This window comes from Elephantulus edwardii, unplaced genomic scaffold (assembly GCF_000299155.1).
Source record: "Elephantulus edwardii isolate Elephantulus edwardi_28Jun2011 unplaced genomic scaffold, EleEdw1.0 scaffold00034, whole genome shotgun sequence".
Classification (NCBI taxonomy): Eukaryota; Metazoa; Chordata; class Mammalia; order Macroscelidea; family Macroscelididae; genus Elephantulus; species Elephantulus edwardii.
Genome location: NW_006399784.1, coordinates 19,753,706 through 19,778,181, shown reverse-complemented (window position 1 = coordinate 19,778,181; position 24,476 = coordinate 19,753,706).

The window sequence follows — 24,476 nt, the reverse complement described above, 5'->3', positions numbered from 1 at the left end:
GGTAACGAAAGCCAATGCCCTTCCCCAGCACTGGTTCATAAGAAAGCTTGTCTCCAACATGGCTTAAATCTCTGCATTGGCACAAGATTGCTGAAGGTAAGCAGTGGCCCAGCTCAAGTATGGATTAAACAAATAGGAATAACAATAAATATGAGAAATGGGTCCATGCTTCAACTGATTCCACTCACATCCTTTTGTCTCAGAACTTGTCTTAGATGGTGAAATTGCCTACAAAATACATTCTAAATAATGACATGTTAGTCACCCAGCATTAAGAGTTGAGAGAGATTTGCCACTGTGCGTAATCTCAGCATTAAGGAAGATCAGAGCTGCTTCCTCAATACAGTTGGCTAAGGGCCCTCGTTCCTCTCCACCAAGTCTTACCGGTTAATACTTCACTTGAGCAGCTTCAAAATGGCCATGGATCAGAGGAAGGGAGGGAAGGAGCTGGGGTTCTCTGACTTCCACATACTATTCTGTAGACTCTGAAAGAGACTATTGTTATATGTAGTAGCTGATCCTCTAGCAAGTTTTAGAGGCAATAGAGCACACAGGAGGTTGCCCATTCTCCAGAAGAGAAGCTGTTAAATTCGAACCTTTGGGATTGCAGTGAACCTTCTTATCACTGGGCCACAAGAACTCCTTTTGGTAGAGATGAAAACTGGGAAAATCACATAAGCCTCCAGTCAAGAAATAGAGATAGTCCATTTTGCTGGAACGTTGAGAGACACTTTTTTGTTTTGAGTGAGGTTTTGGTGCATTTTTTAGTGTTTTGGGGGTTTTGGTGTATTTGCGTGGGGGGGGGGGTCTGGTCTAAGATTTCTGCTAGTCTTACAATCTCATTTGCAACAAGCCAATATCTATTTCCTAAAATCTTGCTGACTCATGGTAGCACAATAGAAATCATAAGCATCTATCTGTCTAGTCAGAAGGCAAAGTTTACAGAGCTAGCATTCCTGACTTCTTTTCCAGAAAAAGGCAAAGAGGAAAAGGAAAGAAAGAAAAAGACAATCCCCCCCCCCCGGTTGCTGTCTGAGATGTCTGGGAATGAGCCCCAGGCCGGGTCCAGAACAGGCAACACCAGAGGTTGGAAACCACCCATGTTAAGGGATCATTATCTGTTTCTGTTTCTCCCTTGTCTGAGAAACACAGAGTGAAAGTAAGGGTGGTGGTTCCCTTGAGAAGGAAGCTGGGAGGTAAGAAGAGAGAGCTCTGGAGCCAGAAGCATGGAGGGGAATCGCAGCACTACCACGATTCAGCATTGCACTTCTACAACTTATCTAAGCTGGGCTGAGCCTCAGTGCTTTTTTTTTTGCCTCAGTGATTTTATTTTTATTTTTCTGAAGATAGATAATCACCTCTGATGTAATTTTTTTCTTTGTTTAAATTTTATTTTATTAATTTTAATGAACAACATTTACAGAGACTTTGGATTTTCATTCATTCATTGTTGCACTTTTTTCTTTACCCCCCTCCCCCCCAGTTCGCTCCTCTCTTTGAAAAGCAAAACTTCTTCATTGGTATACAATCCCTCCGCCCCAAATGCACTCCACTGTGCAACCTTAATTCTGGATTCCTGTGATAATCATAATATTCTATCATATATCACTTTTAAACTGTTCTCTCCCTCATCTGTTTAATTTATAGCATCTGAAAACCTTGTGGAGGGTAAGCCATGAGTCTGTTCTGACTTCACAGTTACAGAACAACAGTCTTTACTTGGAAAGGAAAAAAGAGTAAGAGGAAGGTAATATTGGGAAGGGCTTACACCAGGGATGTGCCCTGTCTCCATACCTTCTCAAGCTGTATGCAGGACAGATTATCTGGGAGGCTGGGCTCTATGAGGAGAAGTGTGTCATCAGGATTGGTGGAAGATTTATCAACAATCTGCCTTATGCAGATGACACAATTCTGCTCACTGAAACTGAGGAGGAAATGAAGTGTTTGCTGCAGAGGGTCCAGGGCTGCAGTCTTCAAAATGGATTGAGGCTCAATATCAAGAAGGCAAAGATTCTCACCACTGGACCAATTGGCAGCATCAGGATGGATGGTGAAGAGATTGAGATTGGTCACAGTTTAGTTTGCTTGGCTCCACAGTCAACACTCTTGGTAACAGCAGCCAGCAAATTAAAAGACGTATTGTGATGGGAAAGTCTGCTGTTAAGGACCTTGCCAAAGTACCGAAGAGCAATAATGTCATTCTAGAGACTGAGGTGTATCTGAAACAGGCCATAATCTTTTCTTTGCAATCACTTGTTACGCGTCAGAGAGTTGGACAATGACTAGGGAGGACAGAAAGAGAATTGATGCCTTTGAGCTGTGGTGCTGTAGAAGAGTATTAAGGGTACCATGGACTGCTAAGGAAACAAACTGATTCATCCTGGAGAGGGTTAAACCAGGCTACTCCTTGGACACAAGGATCCTGAGGCCTCATCTGACGTATCTTGGACATGTTGTAAGGAGGGACTGGTCCTTGGAGAGGGACATCATGCTTAGGAAGGTGGAGGGACAGCGCAGGAGAGGAAGACCCTTTATGAGGGGGATTGATTCAGTGACTGGAATAATTAGGATGGGTGTGTCAGAGGCAGTGTGATTGGCATGGGACAGAGCAGAGTTTAGGGCTGCTGTACATAGGGTCACTATGAGTGGCAAGCGACTCAATGGCACATAACAAAAACAACAAAGACGTACTATAGAACAAGAGAGTTCTAGTGGTTTAAAGGTAAGGAGTCACACTGTCAACCAAAAAACACGCAAATCTAGTCCACCAGCCATTCCTTAGGAGAAAGATGGGCAATCTTCTCCCATGCAGTTCACTGTCTCTGAAGACCCACTGAAAGGTCAGCTATGAGTTGTGTCAGACTTGACGGTACACAACAACAGCAACATAGAGGGTAATTAAAACAGTCTCTTTTCATCCACTTACTTGAAAACAGAGCCCAGAACACAGCAAGTGCTCAGTACCTGGGGGTTTTAAAACTGAATGAAATATGTTTACGGCATTGACGTCTATGGGGGAGGGAATAGTCTAAAAGTATTATATTTTAGGGCATTATTTTTATCGTAGGAGTATGCAATGAGGGTTGCAGAGTGGATTATATTTGGGGGTGGGGATGGGGTTTGGGGAGGTGTGGGGGGATTGTGTACCAATGAGGGAGTTTTTCTTTTGCTTTTCAAGGAGAGGAGCAAATGGGGGGGCGGTGCGGGGAGGAGGGTGCAACAATGAATGAATGAAATTCCAAAATCTCTGTAGATGTTCATTGAAATGAAAAATAAACAAACTAAATTTAAAAAAAAAAAGGAATGAGTCTCGTTTTAACCAGTTCTGACTGCCATTCTCAGTTGCCATCAAGTCAATTCCGACTCATGTGAGCCCAGGAGTGTTAAAGTAGAACTATGCTCCACAGGGTTCTCCATAGCAATTTTTTTCAGAATTAAATCACCAGACCTTTCTTTAGAGATATCTCTGGTTGAACTCAAACCTTCAATATGGCAATTAGCAGCCAACATATTAAATATTTGTACCAGTTAGGGACTTCTCTTTCTCATTAATCATCTCATTTCTTATTCTCTCTGAAATGTACATACATACTACTTATGTACTTACATTCCTCTATCTCCCCAATCCCACATTCAGAAACTTGTTTAGAAAAGGATTTCATAAACACAATCATACTCAAGAATAAATGTCTAATAAATTTGTCCTTTCCTGGATGCTTTTGCAGTTTAATTTGGAGATTAAAACAAAATCTTTAGTTTATTAGTCAACTTTAGTACAGCTTTAGGTATCAACAGGCTAATAGAGAATACAAGTTGTTGTTTTATTTATTTGTTCGTAGGATAGGGAAATAAGGAATGCTTCAGTAGGTACTTAGGGTAATGTAAAGAAACTCTTCTTAAAAAAACAATGAAGAAGAAGCTCTTCTTAAATGGCTGGCTGAGACTTGGCATGTGACTACCAGTTTACAGAGAAGGGAGAAACAAGATCAATTACACTAAGGGAAAACAAACAGCAAATTTCAGACTGTGAAGCTTCTACTGCAGAAGTAATAGTTGTTTAAAAAAAAAAAATAACTGCAAGGAAGAGAAAGATGTTGAGGGGACCTAGAAATAGGTAATTGAATTTAAAAAAAAGTTAATTGCTTTTCTAGCCAAAGACTTTGTAAAGTCACTACATGACTAAGGTCATGCATATGTGAGGTGCTTCTAGGTGGCTTAGTGGTAAGAAATTGTACTATGATCCTGAAGGCACATAGTTTAAATCCATCAGTTGCTCTGCAGAAGAAAGATTGACAATTTCTTCCTGCCTCTGAAAATCCACTGGAGGGTCAGCTATGGGTCAGTGCACAACACACATACACACACACACACACACACACACACACACACACACACACACACCACAAGATAAGGATTAGCTAGCTTGCCAATAGCATAGATGAGATAAACAGCATTATTGTGAGGTGGAACCAGGTAAATAAGGTGTATGGACTGCAAGTGAGAGGATCAATCAACTTTACCATCCAGCCAAGATTGTTGTTGTTGTTGTTGTTATGTGCCATCGAGTCACCTGCAACTCATAGTGACTCTACGTACAACAGCCCTAAACCTTCCTCCATCCTGTGCCAATCATATTGTCTCTGACACATCTACCCCCATTATCCCAGTCACTGAGTCAATCCATCTCATCAATGGTCTTCCTCTTTTGCACTGTCCGAGTCTCGGAAGCATGACATCTCTCACTAAGCACTGGTCCCTCCTTGCAACATACCCAAAGTATGTCAGACAAAGCTTCGGAATCCTTATGTCCAAGGAGCAGCCTAATTCACCTTCTCTAGGACAAATTTGTTTGTTCTCCACCCAAGATTAGCAGAGCTAAAAGAGCTTTGTAACCCTTGCCAAAAGAGGCAGAGCCAGACCACAGGACCAAGGTCCAAAGGGAAGCCTGCTTTGATGCACAGCTGAAAGAGTCTGTCCTGACTGAGGGAATGCATCCTGAGTTGATCCTGAGCCTGAATTACAAATTATTTCTTTCCTAAAATTCTGTAATAATGAGTGTTGGCTAAGTTCTCAGTGATCATGTAATGAAATTTGAAACTCAGAAGAGAATCACGCCCTGGGGTGTGATTTGTGTTAGAATTGATGAAAAGTTTTAGAGCATGTGTGACTTCACAGAAATAAGCCTTGTGCTTGTGCTGCTGATGGTAATTCCTTTTCCATTTTGTGAAGTTAGAGGAAGTCAGATGATGACACAGTGCTCGCCTCACACAGAACCATGTTCACAAACACATACTTAGCCAATCACAAAATATAAACTGTAGTATCCTAACTAAAATGAACAAACTATACAAATAAAACTTATGAGATAAAGGAAAAGTTTAATATATCTGATAATATTATGGATTATTATTATTAATTCTACGCTATATGTTACCAATATATGTTACATTTATAAGAGAGCACTTATCTTTTTAATATACATACTGAAATATTTACTAATAAAATGGTCTTTTATCGGCGATCCAGCCCCAACATGTCAGGAGAATTCCGCCAATAGAAGGCACCAGGTTGAAATGAAGATGTGGAGAGGCTAATTGCTGATGACAAATAGCAAGTTTAATATTCTGGCAAGGGTATATATACACGTCTTAGAAACAGGCCTGCAGGGGTAACTGCATTATCTCTTATCTGTCCAGAGATGTTGACTGATAGATCAAACATTCCCAGACCTCAACACAAAACAATGTCAAGAAGACAAAGATTCTCACCACTGGACCAATTGGCAGCATCAGGATGGATGGTGAAGAGATTGAGATTGTACACAACTTTAGTTTGCTTGGCTCCACAGTCAACAGTCTTGGCACCAGCAGCCAGAAAATTAAAAGGCGCATTGCCATGGGAAAGTCTGCTGTTAGGGACCTCTCCAAAGTACTGAAGAGCAATGGTGTCTCTCTGGAGACTAAGGTGTGTCTGATACAGGCCATGGTCTTCGCAATCACTTGTTATGCATCAGAGAGTTGGACAATGACCAAGAAGGATAGAAGGAGAATTGGTGCCTTTGAGATGTGGTGCTGGAGAAGAGTATTGAGAATACCATGGACTGCTAGGAAAACAAACAGATTTGTCCTGGAAAGGGTTAAACTGGGTGGCTGCTTGGAGGCAAGGATTCTGAGGCTCCATCTAACATACTTTGGACATGTTGTGAGGAAAGACGGGTCCTTGGAGAAGGACATCATGCTTGGGAGGGTGGAGGGACAGCACAGGAGAGGAAGACCCTCTATGAGGTGGATTGATTCAGTGACTGGGATAATCAGGATGGGAGTGTCGGAGACAGTGCGATTGGCACAGGACAGAGCAGAGGTTAGGGCTGTTGTACATAGGGTCGCTATGAGTCGCAAGCAACTCGATGGCACATAACAACAACAACACAAAACAAAGAAGTCTGGGATATTCTGTGATATCTATTGGAAAACAAGAAGGTATCACATTCCTAGAATTCTGAGGCTTTTGGTCCCTCATTATTCATTAGCATACTGCTTCCTGGAGTTGTTTACTGTAGAAAGGATGGTCAAGCCAAGATGAGTGGTCGTGCTGTTTTTACAAGGCGTTGCTGATCCTGCTTTGCAGGTTAGCCAGCTCCTGACAGTCTTTTGTCTCCTAAATTATATGAGAATTAATGAGGAGCAGATGGACAGAGAGATGGAAACAAGAATAGCCATAGATGAAAAGTGGAGTGGGGAAGGGTGATGGGGCCATGAGAGCTTATTAGGTTATTCTCTTCAGATTTATCCATTTTCACTTTTAAAAAATAAAGGTAATTTCTAATTTTATGTATCATCAAACTTCTCCATAGTGAGAGTTTTTACGAAAGCTCCTTTGATTCATGTAATCATGATCCAAAGTTATTTGCAAGGGTTCATAAGCAGATTGAAACCCAATTCGGGCCAATATCCTCCCACCCCTGCCTCTTGAGTGGTAGATCTGGCTGCTTCACTGACTCTCAGCATCAGGGCAATGCTGTCAATGTCACAAGCCGAGTCCTCTACAGGCTGCCTCACAGAACCTGCTGGGATTATGTTCAGAAACAAAGAAAGGAGCCCATGGTCTAGGAGACATGAGAGTTTGACTCTTCATCTCCAGGGGTAAAAATGATCTTGGATTCTTGTTTCCTGAACTTCCACGTGATGTCATTGTTGTTGTTATATGTCATCAAGTCATCTGAGACTCATAGTGACATTATGTACAGACAATAGCTCTGAAACCTGTCCTATCCTGAGTAAGTCTCACTGTCTCTGATACTCCTAACCCCATTATCCCAGTTACGGTGGGTCTCATTCAGCTCTTCCTCTCTTGTGCTATCCCTCCATCCTTCCAAGCATGATGTCCTTCTCCAAGGATTGGTCCCTCCCGGGAACATGCCTGAAAAATGTGAGATGGAGCTGAATGCAAAATTTAGTAACAGGGAAGAAGAATTGGTAGTTGGGATACATGAGCTTGGTGACAGAAATGAGGCTGGAGATAAAATGTTGTCTACTTTCTTGTTTATTGCTTCTTAAAAATCAGGCCCCACAATTTGGTGGGGGTGGGGGTGGGGAATTGGAAGAATCTGGTGTGGAAAACAATGTATTCAAATTTTGTAAATAAACTATTATAATAATATTAAAAAATGATAGATTTCTGTACATCAATGATTTATTCATGGCAAATACCTTTTATGAGAAACACGGTGACTATACACATGGACTTCACCTGATGGTCCACACAAAAATCAGACTGATTATGTCTGTGGGAAAGATCACTGGAGAAGTTCAATATCAGCTGTGAAAACTAGGCCAGGTGCTGATTGTGAAACAGACCATCAACTTGTCATATGTAAGTTCAAACTGAAGCTAAAGAAAATGAAATCTACAAGAACCAAAGTTTGACCTTGAGTCTATGCCATGTGAATTTAAAGACCACCTTAGTTTGAGGACTTGAATACTAATGAGCAAAGACCAGATAAACTGTTGGAGGATAGCAAGAATATCATCCATGACGAATGCAAAAGGTCATTACAAAGACAGAGGAAAAAGACAACATCAAGATGGATGACAGAACAGACTGAATATTGCACTAGAATGCTGAGAAAACAAAGCAAAGAGAAGAAATCACTAAGGAGCTGAACAGAAGATTTCAAAGGACAGCACAGGAAGACAAAGTCAAGTATTATAATAAAATATATAAAGAGCTGGAGTTGGAAAATCAAAAGAGCCGAACTCACTTGGCATTTCTTAAGCTTGAAGGAATTGAAGAACAAATTCAAGCCTCAAGTTGCAATACTTAAGGATGCTGAGGGCAGATTGTTGAACGACCCAGGAAGCATCAAAAGAAGATGCAAGGAGTACACAGAGTCACTATACCAAAAGGAATTGGCTGACACAAAACAGTTCATGAAACAAAATATTATCAAGAGCCTGTGGTGATGAAGGAGGAAGTTCAAGCTGCTCTGAAGGAACTTGCAAAAAATAAGGCCCCAGGAATTGATAACATAGCAATTGACGTAGTTCAACAAACTAATGCAGCCCTGGTTTGTGCTCACCATGTTGTGCCAAGAAATCTGCAGGACAACTACCTGGCCAACTGCCTGGAAGAGATCCATATTTATTCCCATTCAAAAAAAAAAAAAAAAAAAGAAGGTGACCTGACAGAGTGTGGAAATATCATTAATATCATATACAAACAAGATCCTGATTATCCAAAAATGACTAAAACAGTACATCAACAGAGAACTGCCAGATGTGCAAGCTGGGTTTAGAAGAGGCTATGGCACTAAGGACATAATAGCCAATGTTAAATGGATCTTAGCTGAAAGCAGAAAGTACCATAGGAGTGTCTATTGTGTTTCACTGACTATGCAAAGGCATTTGACTGTGTGGATTATGATAAACTGTGGCTAACCTGAAAAGAATGAAAATTCCAGAACACTGGACTGTGCTATGTAAAGTCTATACTGGGACCATGAGATAGTTGTCAGAATGGAGCAGGGAAACACTGCATGGCTCAAGATCAGAAAAAGTAGATGCCAGTGATGCATCTGATTTCCATAGCCTTTCAATCTACATGCAGAACAGAATATTCAGGAGGCTGGACTTTATGAGGAGGAATGTGGAATTAGAACCAGAGGAAGACTGACTTATCAGTAACTTTAATTATGAAGATGACACAACCTTGCTTGCTGACACTGAGGAGAACCTGAGGTATGTGCTGCAGGTCTTCAATAAGGATTGAAGTTCAACATAAAAAAAAAAAACAAAACACCAACACCAAAACACAAACAACAAAGAGTCCCACCATTGGACTAATTGGTGGCACTATGATAGACAGAGAAGACATTGAGATTGTTAACAGCTTCAGCTTGCTTGATTCCACAATCAATACTCTTGATACCAACAGCCAGGAAATTAAAAGACCGATTGGTCTTTTTTACCAGCAGGGACTTCTCTAGAGTACTGAAGAGCAACAATGTTAATCTAGAGACTAAGGTGCACCTAATCCAGTCCATGGTCTTTACAATTACTTGCTATGCATCAGAAAGCCGGACAATGATTAAGGATAATAGAAGAATTGATGTTTTTGAGTTGTGATGCTGGAGAAGAGTATTAAACATAACCTGGACTGCTAAGAGAAGAAATGGGTCTGTCCTGGAGAGGGTAAAACCAGGCTGTTCCTTGAAGGCAAGGATTTTGAAGCTTCATCTGACATACTTTGGGCATGTCACCAGGAGGAAACAGTTCTTGGAGAAGGACATCATGCTTGGAAGGGTGGAGGGACAGCATGGAGAGGAAGATGCAGGATGAGATGGATTGACTCAGTGACTAGGGCAATGGTGGTAGATATCTTGGAGATAATGAAATTGGCTCAAGATAGAGTTTAGAGCTGTTGTACATAATGTCGCTATGAGTTGCAAGTCACATAACGTCACATAACAATAACAAGCAACTTGGTTTTACTACCTCCAGGACAAATCTGTTTGTTCTCTTGGCCGTCCATGGGATGTTCAACACTCTCTCCAGCACCAAAACTCAAAGGTATCAATCTTTCTTCTGTCATCCTTATTCATTGTCCAGCTCTCTGATGCATACAAAATGATTGCACAGACCATGGCTTGGATCAGTCGCTTCTTAGTCTCCAGACAGACTTCGTTCTCTTTAGCACTCTGGAGAGGTCCCTGGCAGCAGATTTTCCTGTTCAATTAATCATTTGATTTCCTGTTGGTACCTAGAATGTTGATTGTGGAACCAGGGAAGCTGAAATTTTTAATAACCTAAATCTCTCGATCTGTCATGGTGCTACCAACTGACCCAGTGGTGAGAATTTTTATCTTCTTGATGTTCAGTTTCAAACCATTTTGAAGACTGCAACACTTGACCCTCTGCAGCAAATGCTTCACGCACTCCTAGTTTTCAGCAAACAAGGTTGTGTCATCACCATAATGCATGTTGTGGGCACATCTGACAAATTTCTAACCTATAGTGTCCCACAAACATTCTGGAAGTGTCACTTGATCACAGTAGAGGTAGATGAAAGTCATAGAGCACCCTCCCAAGGTTTTTCAATTTTTTTCTTCCATACTGAACAAACCATAGCCTCAACTCTTCATCTAAACATTCTTCAGTTCTTAGTGAATAGGTCAGGCATGCTAAGGAACTGCATTGCAATCCCAAAGGCACTCAGTTCAAATCCACGAGCCTCTCCACGGGAGAAAGTTTGATAATCTCTTCCTGTGCAATTAAACTGCCTCAAAAATCCTCTGGAGGGTCAGTTATGAGTCAATTCTGATACTGTACACAACAAGGATAACAGAGAGCTCTGGTGGCCTAATGGTAAGAGGCTGTACTGCAAACACAAAGGCATGTGGTTCAACTCCACCAGCTGCTCTGCAGGAGAAGGAAGGGCAACCTCCTCCCATGCAGTTTATTGCTTCTAAGAACTCACTGAAAGATCATTTGTGAGTTTATTCCAATTTGAAGGCACACAACAACAACAACAACAGAGAGGATAACAAGGAGCTCTGGTGACCTGGTCTGTAAAAGGTTACACCGCTAGTCCACAGGCCACCCTTTTCTGGTGGCTCCAATCCACCCACAATTCTTCAAAGCTGAGAGAGCCACTGGAGGATTATCTATAAATCAGCTCCAAGATCTCCAAGATGACAGCAATGAGTTTTGGGAGTTGAAAGAGAATAGCAATGAAAGAAATTCTAACCTACACCATGGCCCTCTCAGTAGTCTTGTATGCATGTGGAAAGCTAGACAATGCAAAAGAAAGACAGAAAATTTTTTCCCAATTCAATCTGTGATGTTGGTGAAGAATAATAACTATGTATGAATATACCTCAGACTACAAAAAGAATGAATAAATCTTAGAAGAAATAAAACAAGAATGTTCCTTAAATATTCACTTTTAAAGCAACGTCTGGAAAGTCCTATGTCTAGGAAAGGACATCATATCTGGTAAAGTACAAGATGAATGGAAAAAAGACCACTCTCATTGAGATGAGTTGACACAGTAACCAAATCATTGGATCCAAATATACAAAGATCATGATGACATTCTGTCTGTCATTGCCATCTGGTTGGAATCAATTCATTGCTGAAGCTCCAGTGGATTTTCAGAGACTGTAAAATCTTACAGGAGGAGATTGTCCATCTTTCTCCTTTGAGCCAATGGTGGATTTCATCCATCAGAGATGTACCACCTTTGGGTCAGCAGCGCCAGTTAACACCAGAGCTCCCTCTCACAGTACAGGACTAAGCAAGCCAGAGTGGTCTTGAGGAGCAATGAAACCAGCTAAGTGCATAACTCATAATGCCACGGGCAGCACACCATTGATTTACCAACCATCTTAAAGAAACAGACTCACTCCCTTGTCCCCCTCCCCCAAATTTAGTGTGCAGCATTACCATGTATTTTTTCATTTTCCTTTTTGGAAATCAAATTGGCCTGTTGGCTTTTTTTCCCTTAATACAGTATGTGTTTTTAAAAAAATGCTGACACTACTTATACGCAACCCATAAACAATACACAGTATTATTGAGCATGTTTCAGATTCTTACAAATGTTCTCATACTCTTTGTATGCTGCAGATTTGTTTGTTGGTTTGTTGGGTTTGTTTTTGGGATTTATCTGAGTCAGTAGGTCTAACTCTAGTCCATTCATTCTCACACTGCTGAATTGTATTCCATTGTATGAATGTGCTATAATGTATTGAGTCATTTCTCCTGTTGTTGACATTTAGGTTTTCAATTTTTCACTTTTACAAACAAGTGTAGAATGAACCTTCTTACCACTTTCTTGTGCATACTTGAGAGCATTTTCCATGCCACTCCTTTTATTTCCCCTGCCTTCATTTCCTATGCTACCAAGTTCATGGGTGCACCCTCACAGGCCTAGCCCATGTCCTCCCATGGGTTAAATATTTATTCTTTGCCTCAAGGGCCAACAAGCAGCTATGAATGAGTTCTGGCAGAAATCACTCTACAACTGAAGATTCTACCATAGAGTCTTACTTTAAGGATAAGAATTGGGAACTTAATTATCTGAATAATTGCCCCGTCTAGACCCAGCTGCCACCTCCCTGAAGCTCTTGGCAGGATCCAAAAGGGGTCAGCGCTAACAGAGCACAGTTAAATATAGACATCTAGGAATAAAAGGCCTAATTAAGAACCAGGAAGTTGCTCATGGGAAATTTAAAAAGTTTGCCAAGGCACCCTTGGCCATGCCAAAACCTAATTTGGCTGGGAAATGCTGATGAGAGCCCCAAGTTTAAAAAAAAAAATAACAGAAAACAAAAACAAAACACAGACTTATCCCCCAAATCACAAGGGTCTGCTGGCTGGCTGCTTCTGGTGTTTTCCTCCAAGTCACACTTTCTTGGACAGGGAGGAAGGGAACCACCACAAAGCAATTGGGCTCGATTTCCTCTCGTGTGAGTCGCTCCCTTAAAGGATTATCTGAACTGCTAACTCGACAGAATAAAGAATTTGGGACCCCAGAGGAACGTAGGAAGTAGAAACTAAAATATATTACAGAAAAAAAAATTAAAATATATATCTGATCATTCAGAACGTGGAAGGAGTGACATAAACCTTTATACCATCTTTGGTTACTTTGAATCAGAATATGATTTACTCTTCCAGGAATGAAAACATGAGGAAGAATGATGTTGCATTCATAGTTCAGAAAATAATTTCAAGATCTATTCTGAAGCGCAATGCAGCAAGCCACAGGATGGTTTTTCATGTGATTACAAGAAAAACCTGTTAATACCACTATAATTCAAATATAAGCACCAATAGCTAAAGCCAGAGAGGAGGAAATTGATAATTTCTATGAGTTTTTCGGTCAGAAATTGACCAAACATTTGATCAAGATGGTTAGTTTCATGTGGTCAGGAGGAGCCAAGTCCTTGGGGAAGGACAACTGGCTTAGAAGGGTGGAGGGACAGCACAGGAGAGGAAGATCCTGGATAAGATGGGTTAACTCAGTGACTGGAGCAATGGAATTAGGTGTGTTGCAGACGATGAGATTGACTCAGAACAGAGCAGAGTTCAGAGCTATCGTAAGTGGGTTGCTATGAGTTGCAGGTGATGTGACGGCACATAACAACAACCACAATATGATCCAGACCCACAAATAATGGGGGACTGGAATGAAAAAAATGAAAACAATGATAGAATGATAGAATGATTGAATTTTGTACATTCAATGATTTATTCATAGTAAAAATCTTCTTGAAGAAACACAAAAACAGTAGTTATACACATAGATCTTACCTGGTGGACTAAACAGGAATGAGATTGACTACATTTGTGGAAGGAATCACTGGAGAAGCTCAACAGAGGCAGTTACAAACACGCCAGGTGCTGACTGTGGAACAGGGCATCATAAATTGCTCAAGTACAAGTTCAAGTTGAACATGAAAAGGATTAAAGCAAGCCCATGAGAACCAAAATATGACCATAAGTCTATCTCACTTGAATTTAAAAATCATCTAAAGAACAGATTTGGGGCACTGAACACTAATGATTGAAGATCAGATGAGTTGTGGATGACATCAAAGATATCATGTATAAAGAGATCAAAAGGGCATTATAGGAACAGAGGAAGAAGATGGGGGAGGAAGAAAAGATCCAACTGGATATTGGAAGAGTCTCTGAAAATTGTACTACAACATCCAGAAGCCAAAGCAAATGGAAGAGATGCAGATGTGGAAAAGATGTTCATTAGATTACAAAGGGTAGCTTAAGAAGGCAAAGCAAAGTATTATAATGGAATGTGCAAAGAACTGGGCTTAAAGAATTAAAAAAGGAAGAATTCACTCAACACTTCCCAAACTGAGAGAACTGAAAAATAAATTCAATCCCTGAGTTATAATAATTAGAGATGCTATGGGTAAAATCTTGAATGATTCAGGAAGCATCAAGAGACAAGAAATACAGAGAGTCAGCGCCAAATTGCCTTCCAGAATGGTTGGACCATTTAAAAATCCCCCCCAAACAATGCATAAGAATTCCTTTCTTTCCACATCCTCTCCAACATTTATTACTTCCTGCCCTGTTAAACTTTGCCACTGTAACTGGAGTGAGATGGTACCTCATTGAGAAATTATGATACAGTCACACAGTGAAATACTACACAGCACGCAGAAGCAATGTTTTTGTAAATTACTACCTAACTTGGGGGAACTGAAGAGCATTATGCTGAGTGAACTATCTCAGTTCCACAAGGACAAATATCGTATAAAACCATTACTGTAGAATAAGTATAAGGATCCAGGGGGGTGGGAGGGTAAAAGCAGAAGGATGAGGATATGCGGGGGGGGGGGATTAATCATGGAGTTGTATAATTTGTTGGAGGTGGGGGTAAGGGAAACTGGAAGAATCTGTTCTGGAAGGTAATGTATTTGAATTCTGTAAATAAACTAGTAGAATAAAAAAAAAAAGAAGATAAAAAAAACCTACAGCCTTCAATATAGATTACATCTCAACATCATAAAAAGAAAAATTCTTACCATTGGACTGATCAGTAACATCGCAATAGATGGAGAAAAGATTGAAATTGTCAATGACTTCATCTTACTTGGCATCTTACTTGGCACCACAATCAACACCCTTGGTATCAGTAGTCAAGAAATCAAAACACATATGTATTGGGGAAATCTGCTGTCAAGGACCTCATCAAAATTCTGAGGAGCAATGAAGTCAATTTGAAGACTAAAGTCCAACTGATTCAAGCCATGGTCTTTTTAATCACTTGCTATACATCTGAGAGCTGAACAATAAATAAGGCTGACAGAAGAAAAATCCATACTTTTGTATGGTGATGTCGTAGAAGAGTACTGAATATGCCATGGACTGCCAAAAGAACAATCCAATCTTTGGAGAAGATGCAGCCAGAGTGCTCCTTAGAGGCAAGGATAGCGAAGCTTCATGTCATATATTCTGGGCATTTGCTAGAAGAGGTATTCTTTTGAAGAGACATTGTGGTAAGAAAAGTGGAAGGTCAGGAAAAGAAAGGAAAACCTTCTATGAGTTGGATTGACACAGTGACTAGAGCAATGGGCTTATGTATATCAGAGATGATGAAGATGGCACAGGATCAGACAGAGTTCAGAACTGTAGTTCATACTGCTTCTATCAGTCTCACTAGATTCAACCATACATAACAACATCAACAACAACATGAGTGGAGGAAAGTATTAGCCAGTGGCCTAATGGTAAGAAGCTGCACTGCAATCCCAATGACATTCAGTTCAAATCCACCAATTACTCTGCAGAAGTAGGGTGGGAATTCTCCTCCCAGTGCCATTTACTACTTCTTAATACTCATTGGAGGGTATCTATGAATCACTACAGGCTCAGGAGTATATGAAAACAGTAAAATAAAGTAGATGCACATTTTTAACCTGACGTGAAGTAGCATTGTAAAAATAAGTCTTCTAGATAGTTCACTTTTTACTTATTTTGCTATATTTTATTTATTATTAGTCTTTTAAATGCAATTGTTGACACAACCACCACAACACTGAATGTTAGCTTACCAAGAAACATGATAATGGCACCACATGGACATTTCCATTGTGCATAAGATCCCTGTAAGTTGGAGCTGATTCAACAACGTCAAATGTCTTTCACTAAAACAGAACTTTTTGACATTATCTTTTTGATATATAAGGATCCCTGATGATGCATTTGGGTAAAGTTGCTTCTCAGAAGGTGGGCAGTTCAAAGACATCAACCACTCCAAGGGAGGAAAGACATCTGTTTCTGTAAAGATTTGTAGCTGTGAGAACTCTATGGTCAGTTCTACTCTGTCCTATGTTCTTGGCATATAGTTATGCTTCCACCATAGGCTCAGAGATTAGAAGAGCCTTAAGTGAGGACTATACATCCTTGCAAAGATGAGATTCTTAACCGTCTATCACACACTGTAGTCCCAGAATACAGCCTGTCAAGGCGTCAAGGCTACACTGGGTCCATGCTGCACAGATTTGGTTCTGAGCCACCTCAGACTTCGCACCTCTGACTTCACCTGTAAAATGGGGCTTTCCTTTAGAGCTCCTGGACAGATTAATGGAGAAAATGTACTGGAAAGCTCTTTGAAAAAGACAAAGTGCAATGCAAATGGATTATTGACAGCGCTTTGCTAAGTGTTCATTTGATTGCTGAATGTCCTTGAAAGCAATGAAGCACCGTTTCTTATAAAGTGTTTTATAACTCAGACCTTTTCACTAATTCAGAATGACCTTCTTTCCAATCAGTTCAGCTCCCGTGGTTTTACTCCAAAGCCCAGGAAGCTGCTGTGTGGAATCTTGGAGTAGAACAAGAAGCTCTAGAGGTCATCTTTTGCCCTCACCCTCAGATGGCATCTCCTCTGCATTACCCTGCTTGGACATCGTTAGTAACAACTTTCTAGAAGACTCAACAGCCCATCTCATTGACATGTGTCTCTGATGAGAACTCTGCAGAGTCTTTCCACTCACCAGCTCCAGGTCCGCTTTATAGAGCAGGGGTCGGCCAACGATGGCCGCCGGGTCTAGTTCAGCTAATACCTTAGACTGTGACTTGGGAACAAGCTTTACATTTTTAAATAGTTGAAAACAAACCAAAAAAAAAGGAATAATATTTCATAGCACATGAAAATTATACATAATTAAAATGTCAGTGCTCATAAATAACATAGTCACACCTACTAATTTTCATATTACCTATGGCTGAATTCACATTACAATGTCAGAGTTGAGTAGTTGCCACCAAGATAAACACTGCAATGACTTACAAAGTCTGAGATACTTACTTTAGTGGCCCTTTAAAAAAAAAGAGGATGTTACCTAATAGCCTAGAGTTACACTTTTTTTGCTGTTAAGTGCATTTGAGTAGATTATGACCCAAAATGACCCTATGAACAGTGGATCCGAAGTTTGCCCTTTCCCAAGCCATCCTCACCATCTATAATGAATTTGAACCCATTTCACAAGCCATTGTGTCAATTCATATCATTGACAAGCATCTTCTCTTTCATTAACCCTCCAGTTTTCCAAGCATGACTGTACCCAGGTTGGAACATATGCCATTGGTTGTTTCAAATACTACCCAGATTACTCTTGGTAGAGAGGTTTAAACAGAATGTCCAGACTAAAACTAGGAAGAAGCACTTGGTAACCTACGTTTAAAAAATAATTGCCCAGCAAAAATCCACAGCAGAATGTTGTCTGGCAGGAAGATGAGCCCCTCTGCTTGAAAGGCATTCAAAATACGATTGCAAAACAGCTAGCTCCCTCTTCAAAAATAGAGCAGATCTTAATAATATGGAAGGAGCACCACTTTCTGAATCTTCATTTGTTGATGTGGCAGGATACAAAAAAGAAAAGAAACTACTTCAAACCAACAATAATTGAAACATGAAATGTACAAAGTATCAAGGTAAGAAAATTTGGAAGTTGTAAAAAAATTAAATGGAACACTTGAAAATTTATATCCCAGGCGTTAATGAGCTGAAATGAACTGGCAGTGGTCACTTTGAATCACATAATCATATAGTCTACTCTGCTGAGAATGACAAATTGAAGGATGATATCTTATTCAATTCAAAGGGACTTGCTAAGAGCTATCCTGAAATACAACTCTGTCAATGTCAGGATAATATCCATGCAAGTAGAAAGAATACAAGTTAATATATTTATTATTCTTAAAATTTACATGTTGTTATAGATTGCTGTCAAGTCGCGCATGACTCATAGTGACCCTGTGAACAAAAGGCCTGAAGTCTTTCTATAACTATTGTCATTTCTCCAAGTTCATAGAGTTTCCAGAGGCATATTGTTTAGGAAATGGATGCTCCTCCTGCTTCCAAAACTGTCTTAAATCGGGAGCTCCACCAAACACTGTCCACCATGGGCAGCCATTATGGCATTTGACACCCCAATGGCACAAGGTTCAGCTTCACAGAAAAGCCAGATATCCATCCCTAATTCCAAAGAGAGTGTTTGAAGATCTTGACCAACTTTTGTAGTCTGAAATTGATTAACCAACCAATCAAGATTCATTAAAGAAAAAGACTGATAACCCAATTACAAAATGGACAAAAGATATGGAAAGAATTTTCACAGAGGATGATACTCGAATGGCAAACAGACACATGAAGAGTTTCCATATCCAACTTTTTGAGAAAATGCCAAACTGCCTTCTAGAGTAGTTATACGATTTTACAATCCCATCAACAGCGCATGACCACACCCTATCCAACATTTATTGCTTGTTCTCATATTAAACTTTGCCACTGCTTCTGGAGTGAGATGTCTTATTGTGGTTTTGGTTTGCATCTCTTTTATTGCCAGTAATTTTGAACATTTTTTCATAAACCTGTTGTCCATTGGAATGTCTTCATCTGTGAAGTCTTTCCACATCTTTTGCCCATTTTGTAATTTTGTTATCAGTCTTTTTCTTGTGGAGGCCCTGTAGGATTCTTAAACTTTTGTTCTGAGACCTCTGTCTGAGATGATATTTCCAAATGTCTTTTCCAAGTTGGTAGGGTTTCTTTTCACCCTGTTGGAAAAAGTTTTTGATGTACACAGAGATACAATCTTTAGAAGGCCACATTCATTAATTTTATCCTTTCCTGGTTGTGTATTTCTGGCTGTATTTGTTAGCATCTTTATACCACAGACTAGGGCCTTCTAAGCTTGCTTTGTCCCAATTTTGTGTATGGTTATGGGCTATGATCTGTATGGTTTGGGGCTTTACCTCCGGATCTCTGATCTGTTTTTAATTGATTTTTGTGTATGGTGTGAGATGTGGATATTGTTTCAACTTTCTGCATGTAGCCCAGTTTTGCCAGCACCATTTGTTGAAGAGATTGTCATTTCCCCATTTGATAGGTTTTATTTTGTCGTCAAATTTCAGTTGATATGGGTCCATTTCTGGGTTCTTAATTCTAATCCATTGACCTATGTGCAATGTACCATGCTGCTTTGATTATTACAGCTGCATAGTGGGTTTTGAGATCGGGGAGTCCTATGCTTTCCAATTCATTTTTGTTTTTCAGAAGTGCTTTGCTTATTTTGAGTCTCTTTACTCTCCAAATAAACTTGGCAATTGCCTTTTTTGATCCCCTAGGAAAATGAATTTGGTATTTGTATTGGGACTGTGTTAAATATGTAGATAGTTTCTGGGAGGATTATAATTTCCACTGGATGGAGTCTTCTTATCTATCCACGAACAGAGAACATTCTTCCATTTATTTAGGTCTCTTACTGTTTCTTGTAGAAGTGTTTTACAGTTTTCTTTGTAATGGTCTTTTGTGTTTCTAGTTAGGTTTATTCCTAAGTATCTCAATTTGTTGTTTGCTATTGAAAATGGTATTGATATCTTGGTTTCTTTCTCTATATTTTCTTTGTTACTGTAGATGAATTCCATTGACTTTTGGATATTGATTATGTAACATGTAACTCTATTAAAGTGGTCCACTATCTCTAACATAGTTTTCTGTGTGCACTATCATATCATCTACATATAGTGACAATTAAACTACCTCTTTGCTAATCAGGATGCTTTTATTTCCTTCTCTTGTCATATTGCCCTAGCAAGTACCTCTAATACAATATGGAATAGGAGTGGTGAAAGTAGCCCAGTGTGTTTTCAGAGGTAGTAAATCACACAGGAGGAGATTGACCACCCTTCTCCCTTGAAGCAGCTGGTGGCTTTGAACTGTGTACCTTTTGGATTGCAGCATAGCTTCTTATTGCAAGGCCATCAGGGCTCCCTGGTTAGCAGTTGGACAAGAAGGCCTTAGTAATATAATGACACTAAGCATTCGTGACCGAATTTTGCAATGTCAATGACTTATGTATTGTTGTTGTTAAGTGCCCTCGAGTCGTAGGCAACTCATAGCAATCCTATGAATGAGAGTCCTCCACACTTGCGTGACTTTCATCCTTTCCAGAGGCAAGCTATTTTTGGAAGTGGATGCCACTCGTGCTTCCGAGCTTGTTTTAATTGGGGAGCGCCACCAAACACTGTCCACCATGGGTAACCATTATCACATTTAACGCATCAGTGTCACAGTGTTCAGCTTCACAGCAACCACAAGTTACCTCTGTACAGCAAGTGGGCCCACCAGGGCTATATGACCTAGAAGAATGTTTCCCCAAAAACAATGAAATATAGGTCTTAGGGCTGTGGATTAGAGTCACCCACCTTTGGCTTGGTAGCATCACTTTCGGTCCACTAGACCAACTGGTCTCTCTCTATGTTGTTCAATGTCGTTGAGTCATAGGCGACTCATAGCGATCCTATGAACGAAAGTCCTTGACAACTTGCATGACTTTCATCCTTTCTCCAGGTTCATAGGGTTTCTGGAGGCAAGCTATTTATGGAAGTAGATGCCACTCCTGCTTCCAAGACTTATGTATTAGGAAGATACTTTTCAACAGCATTACTAGTCACTGGAATTCCCCCAGATGGAATACACAGGAATTGAGTTGACTACTTCTATGGAAAGAGACAAAGGGGAGAAGCTCAGTATCATGTCAGATAAAGGCCAGTGTCTACAGAACATACTATAATTTGTACACCTGTAAATTCAAGTTCAAGTTCAAGACAGTTAAACAAGTCTGCAGGAGCCAAAATATAACCTTGGGTATATCTCACCAGAATTTACAGACCAATTCAGAAACAGATCTGATGAACTGCACCCTAATAAGTAGAGGATGGACAAATTTTGAAATGACATCAAAGATATGACACATGAAGAAAGCAAATGATTTTTCAAAAAGGCCAGAAAGAAATAACTAGCCATGACAACAGTCCAGAATAAGAGGTGCATAGCAAAGTGGACTGGGGTGGGGGTGAGGGAGAGAGGAAATTGTGTAACAATGAATGAATTTTTTAAAAAGCTAAGGGGGGATTAGGGGAGAAAAATGTGTAACAATGAATGGAAATCCAAGTTTTCTACAAACTTTCGTTAAAATCACAATTTTCAAAAAAGAAGGAAATAATGGGACAAAAAAGATGTTAGAACACATGCTGAAACTTTCCCTAGAATGTAGAGTAGCCAAAGAAAATAGGGGAAAAAATTTATAATATAAAAGAACTTAACAGAAGATTTCAAAACCAGATTGAAAATAAAAACAAGGTAAAGTATTATAATGAAATGTGCAAAACCCTGGAATTGAAAAATGAACTGGAAAGAACACACTTAGTATTTCTCAAGCTGAAAGATCTGAAGAACTAGTTCAAGCCTTGAACAACAATATTAAAGGATTCCGAGTATTCCTTGGGCTACCAAAAGAAAAACCAGATACGGGCTGAGAAAAAGTGCAGCAAGAGAATTCCTTAGAGGCAAAGATGATGAAGCTCCCCCTTTCACTCACTGGGCATGTTACGAGGAGAGGCTATTCCTTGGAAAGGGGATTCATGCTTGCGAAAATGGAGGGTCGGCAAAAGGGAGGAAGACCCCCTCTGAGATAAGTTGGCACAGCCACTCCAAAAATGTATTCACGTATGTCAGAGATGAAGAGGATGGCACGGGATAGGACAGGTCTGTTTTTCATCTGATCACTCTGCGTCTTACTCTACAGCACTTAAAAATAACAACATGGGCAAAATCTTGAACGATGCAGGAACCATTAAAAAGAAGACAGAAGGAATAAATAGAGTCACTGTAGTAAAAAGAATTTATCAATATTAAAACATTTCAGAAAGTAACATATGATCAGGAGCTTATACAGTGGAAGAAAGAAGTCCCATCAGCACTGTATTGGCAATAAAAAAGTCCCCAAGAACTGATGGGCTATTGATCAAGGTGTTTGAACAAAAGCGTTCACCCATGAAAAAGCTCACTCGTTTATGCTCAGAAATTTGGAGAATAGCTACCTGAGCAACCACTTGGAAGATATTTTTATGCCATTCATATGCATCAGAGAGCTGGACAACGACTAGGGATGATAGAAGGAGAATTGATGCCTTTGAACTGTGATGTTGGAGAAGAGTATTGAATATACCATGGACTGCTAAGAGAACAAACAGGTTAAACCAGGCTGCTCCTTGGAGGCCAGGATTCTGGGACTTTGTCTGACATACTTTGGACATGTTGTAAGAAGAAACAGGTCCTTGGAGAGGGTCATCATGCTTGGGAGGGTGGAGGGACAGAACAGGAGGGGAAGACCCTCTATGAGGTGGATTGATTCAGTGACTGGGGTAATGAGGGTAAGTGTGTCAAAGACAGTAAGATTGAAAAAGCATAGATCAGGGTTTAGGGCTGTTATACATAGGGTTGCTATGAATCACAGGTGACTCAACAGCACATAACAACAATTTTTTTTTAAAAAAAAAAAAGATCCATCTGAACAAGTGCAATGTTGCTGAAGATAATTTTTAAAATAACAGCAGTAAAAAAAAAAATAGCAGCAGTATATCCAATGGAATATAGGCATTATCAAGCCATGTCATTAACATCACTAAGGTTTGTTGAAGCTAATTTTGGAAGCAGGAGTGGCATCCACTTCCTAAATAACATGCCCCTGGAATCTCTGTGAACTTTGATAATTGCCAATAGTTATAGAAGGGCTTCAAGCCTTTTGTTCGCAGGGTTGCTATGAGTCATGCTTGACTCAAAGGTAATCAACAATAACAATAACAACTGTAGAAAGGTTACAGAAATACATAGATTGGGAATTTCCAGGAATCAGAGTCAGATACGAAACAAGAAAGAAGAAAGAATGAGAAGTATCATAGTCAAATGAACGTTGACTGAAGTCAGAGAATATCAGAAAAATGTTTACTTGTGTTTTATTGATTATGCAAAGCTATTTAACTATGTTGATTATAACAAATAATGATAATTCTGTGTAGAATGGGAATTCTAGAACACTTAATTGTGTTCATAAGTAACCTGTATCTACATTGAGAGGCAATCTTTCAAACAAAACAAGGTAGCATGGCATGATTTCAAATTTGCAAAGATGTGCATCAGGGTTATATTCATTTATTATATTTATTCAATCTTCACGCTGAGCAAATATGGAGAACTTTTAAAATTGGCGGTTGTTGTTGTTGTTGTTGTTAGGTGACATTGAATCAGTCGAGTATGACTCATAGCGATCTTATCAACAACAGATTTGAACCCTGTCCTATCCTGTGCTATCTTCACTTTTTCGACACACTAGAACCCATTGTGGCAGTTACTGTGTCAAGCTATCTGGTTGAGGGTCTTTCTCTCCTTCGCCAACTCTAAATCTTTCTCTCAATCTTTGCTAGTCCTCAATGTCCCTCTCTAAGGAATATCCTCTCCTAGAAATATGCCTGAAGTATGTATGATGAAGCTTCATCCTCTTTGCCTCAAAAAACACTCTTGGCTGAACCCTTTCTAAGACATACTTGTTCTTTTGGTAGTCCATAGATGTTCAACACTTTCTCCAACATCACATCTCAAGGTACCAATTCTTCTTCTGCCAACTTTGTTTATTGTCCAATTCTCAGATGCATACTAAGTGATCAGAAAGACCCTGGCCTGCAGCAGACGCAACTTAGTCCTCAGACTGAAATCATTATTCCTCAATAATTCAGAAAGGTCCCTAACTGCAGCCTTTCCCAGCGCAAAAAATCTCCTGATTTCTTTACTGCTGGTGGCAAGGATATTTTGAATTTTAAATATAATTTGAGTAAAAGTTTACAAATCACATTGATTTTTTATTCAGTCATCAATATATATGAGCTCTGGTGGCCTAGTGACAAGAAGCTGCTCAAGCCACACAGTTTGAGGCCACCAGCTGTTCCACAGGAAAAGGATGGGCAATCTCTTTCCATGCGATTAACTGCCTCTGAAAACCTGCCGGATAGTCAGCTATGGGTCACTTTGAACTTGACGGTACACATCAAAAATAATACCCATAATACCTGACCATTCCCTTAGTGGATATTGTTTCTCTCTCTCTCTCT